This window comes from Lynx canadensis, chromosome E1 (assembly GCF_007474595.2).
Source record: "Lynx canadensis isolate LIC74 chromosome E1, mLynCan4.pri.v2, whole genome shotgun sequence".
Lineage (NCBI taxonomy): Eukaryota > Metazoa > Chordata > Mammalia > Carnivora > Felidae > Lynx > Lynx canadensis.
The window spans coordinates 29,412,128-29,422,385 of record NC_044316.2 but is presented as its reverse complement, the minus strand read 5'-3'; the positions used below and the strand labels follow the sequence as shown (position 1 = coordinate 29,422,385).

Sequence of the window (10,258 nt, the reverse complement as noted above, 5' to 3'; positions counted from 1 at the left end):
CCCAAGCAGCGGGGGGGGGGGGGGGGTCCTCCAATCCTGCTCCAGGTCCGCATCTCTGCTCTGGTTGCCAAGTTCTGTGGTCGTGGGCAGATCAGTTTCTCCTTCCTTCTGAGGCTCCACTTCCAAATCTATAAAATGGAGACGATGACGACGATGGGGATGATGACGCTACTTCCTATCTCACAAGGATGGCGTAGGGATTAAGTGAGAAAAAGCCTGCAAAGCATTTAGGACAGGGAATGTGTTCGATAAACATTGGCTATTATTATTTCTATCAGAGAGCTTCGGGTCATCACCATTTGTCCACTCCCAAACACAGATCAAGCACCTCCTAACGGTGTAGCAGGCATGGCGCCAGCGCTGGGCAAACCAAGAATGAGATAGCGCCCAGGCGTGCCATGAGGGCATTGTTCAGAAACGCTGTGATACAGCCACAGCGGGAGAGGGGGCAAGGAGGGTGGCAGTCCTGGGTCCTTGCAGAAGGAATAAGAGAAGGTGCCGTGGAGGAAAGTGACAAGGATGCTTGGAAATGGGGTGAGGTTGTTTCCTGTGTGTGCAAAAGCACCGGCAAGGGGCCCGCTTCAGGGTATATTCCATTTGCAAGTCAGGGGGCCTCAGGAGGGTGGCCACTGCCCACAGACGGGAACCGGGTTCCAGGCAGGTAGCCCTCATGTTGTGAAGTCTTCTGTGTCTCCAGATTCAGCCTGAGACAAAGGAACAACTAAACATCTAAGCAGGAATGTAACTGAATTTTGTTTTCTTTTTGGTGCCCTATTATTTGCCTGTTAGCCAGCCCCAGGATGAGACTGAATTTATGTCTCACCAAAGAGGCACCAAAAAGGGAAGAAGGGAGAGAGAGGGGAGAGGGGGAGATTATGCAGGGTGGTTTTTTTGTTTTTTGTTTTTTTCCTTCAAAGTGTCTCCTCTGTAGAATCCTGCTGCTCTGTCTCCGGGGAGCGGTTCGCCCTCCAGAAAATATGACACTTTATTTCCTGCCCTTGTTTGTTAACACACCCCATTACCATCCATCTCAGTTTCAAGTAACTGCCAGCCGGCATTAACGCCCTCCTCCTCGCCCAGGCAGAAAATAGAAAAGGAAGAATTCAGCAGATTTTCCCCCCAGGCACCCTCGGCGGCACCGAGATAGCCAGAGCAGAAACCACAACTGGATTCTCAGTCCTTCAGCCCAGGAATGCAAAGGACGGGGCCGGGTTAACCACCTTCTGCATTTTCCTGCAGAGAGAGTCGGCTTGTTATTTCGGTCGTCTGGGCTCCCTTCTCTGCTCCGAAGACAGATACATTAATTAATTTTTTTTTTTTTTTTTTTTTTTTTTTTTTTTAACCTTAGGCGGGAGATGTTGCAAACTGTCAGGAACTGTCAGCGGACGCCTGCCCCAATCAGGTAAGCGGCCCCCGGCGCCTGCGGCGGAGACACACTGACCCCTAGTGGCCGGCTGGGCCCTCGCAGCCCCTGCACCCCGCCCCCGCTCGTGACTGGGGCCAATAGCTCCTTCCTTCCCGCAGCTCTGAGTGCGCTGGGGTTGGCGGGTGCCCCAGAGCACACATGCGCACACGCAGACGTACAAACAGATACACGTGCACACAGACATATATACACGCAAATATACAGACACAGACATACACAAAGACACACACAGACATACACACACCCGCTTCACGTCCAATTTCTTCTCCTTTTCCAATTACATGGAATTGGATTTCCTAAGAACCTTCAGGTTCTTAGGTGCTATTTACATAGCACCTACCTGCCAGGCATTCTTCTAGTGCTTTCCCTGTATTAAAACTACCCATACTGAATCCTCATCACAATCCTATGAGGTAAATACTACTGTTACATCCATTTCACAGATAAGGAAACTGAGGCACAGAAAGGTGAAGTAACCAATGAGTGGTGGCTCCAGCATTAGGCCGAAGCAGTCTGGCTTCAGAGGGCTCTCAGCCACCACACGGGGCTGCCTGTACCCAGGATGCCACCTGGTAAGAGGGTGGCCAGGATTCCAAACCCCAGCCCTGCCCCGTACTTCCTTGATCCCCTAAGGAAAAAGTGCCGCAGCCACAGGAGAGTGAGCAGTCATTGTCACTGCCTCGGAGGGAAGACGCCTTGTGGAGAAGGGGTACTGAGGCTCCTGGAAGTCACAGACCTTGTCGTTCACCTCCACAGCCTCATGCCTGGCACACAGGGGGTGCTGGACCTCGAAGGAAGGTTCAAGGAAGGTGGGAAGACAGGAGGGAGGCCAAGAGGGCTGCGTGAACCATGCTGCTGGGGTGGCATTCTCCACCACGACCCCCGCCATAAGGTATTTTCAAACACACCCACGCTCTTCTTTGGCCAGTGCACGGGGCTTAGCAGGGCCACCCTCCTGGGATTACTACCATCTACAATGTATGTGTCCCTCTGTATTTTATGTCACTTGAGCTTCAGAGCAGCCCCACGAGGTAGGAATCACCAGCCCCACTTTTCACATGAGAAGACGGAGGCCTTTTCCAAATGGGCTAAGTCACTTGTCTGAAGTTTCCCAATATGAAGAGACCTGGCCCCCCAGGCTCCCTGACTCTGAGGCTCACGTCCTCCCATGATGCTGTCACTGCCTGCCAGCATCCCCACAGAGGGAAAGCCCAGGCCCCCGGCCCCCACCCCTGTAGCCCTGTCCTTCTCTTAAGCAGCTACTTGAACTGGCTGGCTTGTTCCTGTCTTAGGACCTCTGCCCTGGCCGTTCCCTCAGCCTGGAATGCTCTTCCTGTACAGGGATCCTCATGCGGTTGGCTCCTTCCTGTCATTCCGGTGTCAGCTTAAGTGTCACCTCCTCCAAAAAGCCTGCCTTGTCCATCCAACCTAAAATAGCCTTCCAGTCACTCTCTATTGCATCACTGTTTTATTTTCTTCCCAGCACCCATTAATCTCTGGTAATTTTCTTGCTTAGTTACTATTGTTAGTCTCACCTCACGTACAAAGTAAGGGCTATCAGTTACACAGCACAGACCCACCCTGTGCCTCGCAGGGTCCCTGGGGCTTTACACACAGTAGGGTCTTTAGTCTCCACAGTCATCCTGTACTGCAGGTTCTGTTACAATCCTCATTTTACAGAAGAGGAAACTGAGGCAGGAGAGGTTCAGACACTTGTCCAAGAGTCTACCCTTGGTAAGCTTTGCTTCTAGCACATCAGAAACATCAGCCCTTCAACAACTGAGGTTTTCATTTGTTTGTTTCTTTGTTTGTTTGTTTGTTTTAAATGTTATTTTATTTTTGAGAGAGACAGAGCGTGAGCAGGGGAGGGGCAGAGAGAGAAGGAGACACAGAATCTGAAGCGGGCTCCAGGCTCTGAGCTGTCAGCACAGAACCTGACACGGGGCTGAAACCCATGAACTGTGAGATCAGGACCTGAGCCATGGTCGGACGCTTAGCCGAATGAGCCACCCAAGCACCCCAACAACCCAGTTTTTAAATGGGCCAAAGACTTAGACAGTTCTCCAAGGAAGGTCTACAAATGGCCAACAGGCACCTGAACAGATGCTCAACATCATTAGTCAGGAGGCAAATGCAAATCAAAACCATAATCAGATACCATTTCACACCCTCTCAGCTGGCTGTAATCCCAAAAAAATAAAAAAAGAAGAAGAAGAGGAAGGAAAATAACAAGTGTTGGCAAGGACGTGGAGACATTGGAACCTTGGCACACTGCTGGTGAGAATGTAAAATGGCACAGCCCCTGTGGAAAAGTTGGGTGGTTCCTCAAAAGTTCAAGATAGAATTACCATAGGACCCTGCAATTCTACTCCTAGGCATATACCCAAAAGAAGTGAAAACAGCTATTCAGACTTTGCGCACGAATGTTCCTGGTGGTACTATTGACAATAGCTGAGATATGGAAGCAACCCAAATGTTCGTCAACTGACGAATGTGTGAACAAAATGTAGTCTATCTATATGTACAATGAATAGGACTCAGCCATACAAAGGAGTGATACATGCTACAGCATGGATGACTCTTAAAAATATATGATACGTGAAAGAAGCCAGACACAAAAGCCATATATCGTATCATTCCACTTACGTGAAATGTCCAGAATTGGTAAATCCAGAGAGAGAACAGACTGTGGGTTGCCAGAGGCTGGAGAAAGAGACAAATAAAAAGTGACTGCTTCATGGGTACAGGGTCTCATGTGGGGATCATAAAATGTTCTGGAACTAGGGTGAGATGGTTGTACAATATTGTAAATGTACTAAATACTACTAAATTTTATGCTTTAAATTTATTAAAATGGTGGATTTGATGGTACATGAATTTTATAGCTTTTTTTAAGAGTCAGCCTTTCTCAGGATGCCTGGGTGGCTCAGTCAGTTGAGCATCTGACTTTGGCTCAGGTCATGATCTCACAGTTTGTGGGTTCGAGCCCCGCATCAGGCTCTGTGCTGACAGCTCAGAGCCTGGAGCCTGCTTTGGATTCTGTGTCTCCCTCTCTCTCTCTCTGCCCCTACCCTGCTTGCACTGTCTGTCTCTCTCTCTCTCAAAAATAAAAAAAATAAACATTAAAAAAGTAATTAAAAAAGACTCAGCCTTTCTCTCCCTTTTTTTTTTTAAGTTTATGCATTTATTCTGAGGGAGAGAGTGTAAGGGGGGTGGGGCAAAAAGAGAGGGAGGCAGAATCCCAAGCAGGCTCCACTCCAGCAGCACCGAGCCCAAGGCGGTGCTCAAACCCACGAACCATGAAATCATGACCTGAGCCAAAATCAAGTCAGATGCTTAACCAACTAAGCCATCCAGACGCCCCTCTGTCTTTTTCCCCTCTTGCGCCACAGGGCCTCAAACAGTGTGAGGTGCACAGTAGGCCCTCAGAGCATACTTGTCAGAGGAATGAGTAAAATGGATCAGAGCCCAGGCCTACCAGCTCTTGGTCTTGGGTTCTTTCCAAAACGGCAGGTAGCTCCAGAAAGCTCCAGGAGGCTCTAACTCAATGGTTCACAAACTCTTGGGTACATCAGAATCACCTGGAGGGCTCACTAAAACACAGATCACTGTGCCTCAGCCCCAAGTTTCTGATTCAGAAAGTCTAAGTGGGGCCTGAAAGTTTGCATGTCTGACAATTTCCTGCTGGCCCTTGGGGGCCACACTTTAGGAACAACTGCCCTGTGCTACCATTAAACTGCAAGAGAAGAACTTTGACACAACCAGGATAGAGGAAAGGCAGGGCCCACATTTAATTAGAAGAGAAAGAGAAAGATCTGAACCACCTGAAAACTGAGCCACACAAAAAAATGAGTAGTCCATTTTAATCAGTTGAAAAAGCTCTGAAGCAGAGACTTGTTTTCTATCAGATGAGTTCACAAGTTTGAGGAGAACGTTAACTGTGCTGAGATTTACTGGCTACCTACTTGGGGCAGACATTCTCCCTCTCTCTTCAGAGGTGAGGTCACCCTGACTTTGTGGAAGCTCCTCAAACAAACCAGCTCCTTCCCCACCTCAGGACCTTTGCACTTACTGCTGCCTCTGCCTGCAACAACACTCCCCATCTGCACCCTCACCTTTCCCTACTTCTCATCCCCACTCCATCTTTTCTTATCCAGGTAATCCCTTCACAATCATTGAAAGCACCCCCTCTAAGAACCCTTCCCTGACAAGTCATACTAGCTCAGGAACTTAAGGATAGTTTAACATTAGGGAAATTTATTATTACATTAATGCTATTACAAATAATATTGTCATTTCAATTAATGCAAAAGAGCATTTGAAAAACTAAATACCTATTTATCATTTTTTTCAAACTAGGAAAAGAAGGGAACTACCCCAACCTGATAATAGCTTTCTACCAAAAAGGTACAGCAATCATATTTATTCCCTTTAAAGAAATAAATGAAAAAGAAAAAGAAAGAAAGAGAGAAGGAGTAAGAGAAAGAGAGAGAGAGAGAGGGAAGGAGGAAGGGAGGAAGCAAGGGAGAAGAAAGAAAGACAGGAATGAAGCAAGAAGACACATTATTACGACATCTACTCAACACTGTTCTTGGGGCACCTGGGTGGCTCAGTTGGTTAAGCATCCGACTTCAGCTTAGATCATGATCTCACAGTTCATGGGTTCGAGCCCTGCATCGGGCTCTGTGTTGACAGGTCAGAGCCTGGAGCCTGCTTTGGATTCTGTGTCTCCCTCTCTCTCTGCCCCTCCCCCACTCATGCTATGTCTCTCTCTCTCTCTCAAAAATAAAAAAGTTAAAAAAATTTTTTTCTAATTTACTCAACACTGTTTTAGAAGTCCTAGCTATAGCAATAAGACAGGAAAAACTAACAAGAAGTATAAGGATTGTACAAGAAAAAAACAGTACTGTATTGGACAATATTATTTTCTATATAGAGAATGCAATGAAATCTATAATATGTGAGAGACATTTATTTCATGTTTCTTCATGGTGGTAACTGCATTAGAATAACACCACTGTCCTCTCTTTTCTCTCTCATTCACCCCAAAAGAGTAATTTATCGGGTTTGGAGAAGGAACTCGATCTGCATAACTCAGTACCTTCCTCTCCACTGTCTTGGGGAACAAGCCTGCCCATAGGAAGCACTCATTCTCTGCTCCCCCATTCCAGGATTTTTACAAGGGCAGGGCCCATAGAAGATGCCTGTAGTTTTCCAGCTCTGTCTGTGACCGGACACATTTAATTCTGGAATGGAGTATTAAAGAGCCTGTTGTAGTATATATCTAATCTATATTTTCCAAAAAAACTTATTGGTAATAAAGGGGATCATTTTTATTCTGACTTCCTACATCTGCTTCTCAGTTTGTTCTAAACTTAGAAGAGAAGCAAAAGTCATATATAGTAATTATCTCAAAACCCCAAACTATAAGAATTAGTAAGAGATATCATAGAGGTGGCTGGATATAACCAATATATAAAAAATCAATTTTATTCCTATACACACCAGAAGAACCAACTAGAAAATGTAATTTTAAGAAAATTCTAGGGGTGCCTGGGTGGCTCAGTCAGTTCAGTGCCTCTTGATTTTGGCTCAGGTCATGATCTTGTGGTTCATGAGGTCGAGCCCCGAGTCTGGCTCTGCGTTGACAGTGTGGAGCCTACTTGGGATTCTCACTCTCCCCGAGCCCCTCTCCTACTCACAAGTACGAGTGCACACACATGCTCTCTTTTCCTCCCTCTCTCTCTCAAAATAAATAAATACTTAAAAAAAAGAAAATTCTGTTTATAATTTTGGGTAGTATTGACATTTTAACAATATTTGTTCTTCCTATCCAGGAGCATGGAATCTTTTTCCTTTCTGTGTGTGTGTGTGTGTGTGTGTGTGTGTGTGTGTCTTCTTCAATTTCTTTCATAAGCTTTCTATAGTTTTCAGTGTACAGATTTTTCTAACCTCTTTGGTTAGATTATTCCTAGGTATTTTATGGTTTTTGGTGCAACTGTAAATGGGATCGGTTCCTTGATTTCTCTTTCTGTCGCTTCATTGTTGGTGTATAGGAATGCAACCAATTTCTGTGCGTTGATTTTATATCCTGCAACTTTGCTGAATTCATGAATCAATTCTAGCAGTTTTTGGTGGGATCTTTTGGGTTTTCCATATAGAGCATCATGTCATCTGCGAAGACTGAAAATTTGACCTCCTCCTGACCGATTTGGATGCCTCTTATTTCTTTGTGTTGTCTGAATGCAGAGGCTAAGACTTCCAATACTATACTGAGTAACAGTGGTGAGAACGGATATCGCTGTCTTGTTCCTGACCTTAGGGGGAAAGCTCTCAGTTTTTCCCCATTGAGGATGATATTAGCATTGGGTCGCTCGTATATGGTTTTTATGATCTCGAGGTATGCTCCTTCCCTCCCTACTTTCTTGAGGGTTTTTATCAAGAGAGGATGCTATATTTTGCCAAATGCTTTCTCTGCATCTATTGAGAGGATCATATGGTTCTTGTCCTTTCTTTTATTGATGTGATGAATCACGTTAATTGTTTTGCGGATATTGAACCAGCCCTGCATCCCAGGTATAAACCCTGCTTGGTCATGGTGAATAATTTTTTTAATGTGTTGTTGGATCCAGTTGGCTAATATCTTGTTGAGGATTTTTGCATCCATGTTCATGAGGGAAATTAGCCTATAATTCTCCTTTTTAGTGGGGTCTCTGGTTTTGGAATCAAGGTAATGCTGGCTTCATAGAAAGAGTTTGGAAGTTTTCCTTCCATTTCTATTTTTTGGAACAGTTTCAAGAGGATAGGTGTTAACTCTTCCTTAAATGTTTGGTAGAATTCGTCTGGAAAGCCATCTGGCCCTAGACTCTTGTTTTTTTGGCATATTTTTGATTACTACTTCAATTTCCTTAATGGTTATGGGTCTGGTTATAATTTTGAAAGTCCTGCAAGGTACCTATAAACAATGCGGACCAAAGACGTGCACAGTCTTTGCCAAGAAAATTATAAAATTTTAATAATGGAAATTTTAAAATAGCCTAAATAAGTGAAGAGATAGACCATGCTCGCAGGTAAGAAGATTTAATAATGTAAAGGGAGCAAGTCTTTCTCTTTTTTTTAATGTTTATTTATTTTTGACAGGGAGAGAGACAGAGCATGAGCGGGGGAGGGGCAGAGAGAGAGGGAGGGAGACACAGAATCCGAAACAGCCTTCAGGCTCTGAGCTGTCAGCACAGAGCCCAGAGAGCAAGTCTTTCTAAGTGGGGAGGCATCCCTTCTCTATTCTGGATGCCACAAACACTCTCTACCTTTTCCCTAAGTAAAAAGGTAAATAAAGGGAGAGAGACTTTATCTTGGTTAATGAAGTAATGCCCAAAAATCTTTTTAAGCAATAATAGCTACTTTTATGGGGTGCTTACTCAATAAAGGAATTATCACAATAAGGTTTTGAACTAGGTAGTATTATTATTATTATTCCCATTTTACAGATAAGAACACTGAAGCCCAGAGAGGTCCATCAAGTTGCCCGAGGGCACACAGCCGGTCAGTGGTGGAGCCTGGGGTAGAATGCAGGCAGTCTGGCTCCAAGCCTGGATCCTGAACCACTGATCTCGGCCGCTGTCAAGATAGTCCTGTCGTGCTGTTGCTCTCACTCACTGAGGAGCTGTTGTGAGCAGAGGGGAGGAGAAGGGGCAGCGAGATCACTGTGAACTGCAGAGCTCTAGACCCTTTGTCTCTGGGCCTCAGGGGTGCATGTCCTGGGTAAGCACATCCATCGTGTGTGTCAAGGGGAAGAGGTTAAAACCTGGGCTGTACACGACAGATGAAGAATCTCCTGTGGTCATAAGGGGAGCTTTTCTCCTGAGAAATGAATCATGCCCAGGGTTCCTAGAAGCTCAAGGAGGTCCCTCCTCTGCCCAGATAGAAGACCCTGGTTCCCTCTGGGTCCCCTGTATGTTTAATTCTGTTCCAGTCCTTCTCTGTTTTCTGAAGTCTCAGCCCCTTGCGTCTGTCCCACACACACGTTCTCAGCTCCTACTTCTTAAAAAGCACCCTGAGAGGCAGGTGGCATGGTTCCCTAGCGGCAGCTTCTGTCCGTGGCTGTTCTGCGTGCCCCGGGGCAAGTCCCTGTGTCCAGTGTCAGAGTCCACGAAATGGGTCTGGCACCCAACTGATGCCCCACCTCGTGGGTGAGGGGTGCAATGTTGTCCCGGTAAAGACACATCCTGAGCCCTCAGGGAGCTCAGCTGAGAAAACCACTTAATCCAAGGCAGAAGGATTGCAGGTTTAGAGCACAGATGCAGAGCGTTTGGGGGGCCCAGAGCAGCGAGGGGCTTCCTAGCTTCAAATCCCAGCTGCTGTTCTCCCTACCAGTCGTGTGAACTTGGACAAACTAGGAGGCAGAGTGAGGCCCACCCACCTACCCCCAAGGCATTCACATCCTAATCCCTGGACCCTGTAAATGTGCTACCTCGAGGGACAGAGAGGAGGTAAGGTCACAGATGGAATTAACGTTGCTAATCGGCTGACCCGAAGATAGAGAGACTGTCCTGGCTTATCTGAATGGGCTCAGTGTCATCACAAAGGTCCTTAACAGTGGGAGAGAGAGGCAGAAGAGACAGAATGATGTGGTGTGAGAAAGCCACAGCCTGTCACTGCTGGCTTTCAAGATGGAGGAGGGGGACAGGAGATGAGAACTGTAGGCGGCCTCTAGAAGCTGGGGGAGGTGAGGAAGCAGATTCACCCTTAGAGCCTGCAGAGAACAACGCAGCCCTGCGTAATGCGATAAAGCCACGTTGTTCTAAGCCACTAAGTTTCTGGTACTTTGTTACA

General features: G+C 46.3%; 1 long non-coding RNA gene across 1 annotated transcript; it reads left to right on the top strand.

Annotated features, from left to right (window-relative positions):
* Window positions 1–1,879: 1,879 nt before the first annotated feature.
* LOC115500936 lies at window positions 1,880–8,975 on the top strand. The gene is made up of 3 exons (XR_003964671.1): window positions 1,880–1,998; window positions 2,183–2,318; window positions 8,914–8,975. It is a non-coding gene; the product is annotated as an uncharacterized LOC115500936 (long non-coding RNA).
* Window positions 8,976–10,258: the final 1,283 nt, after the last annotated feature.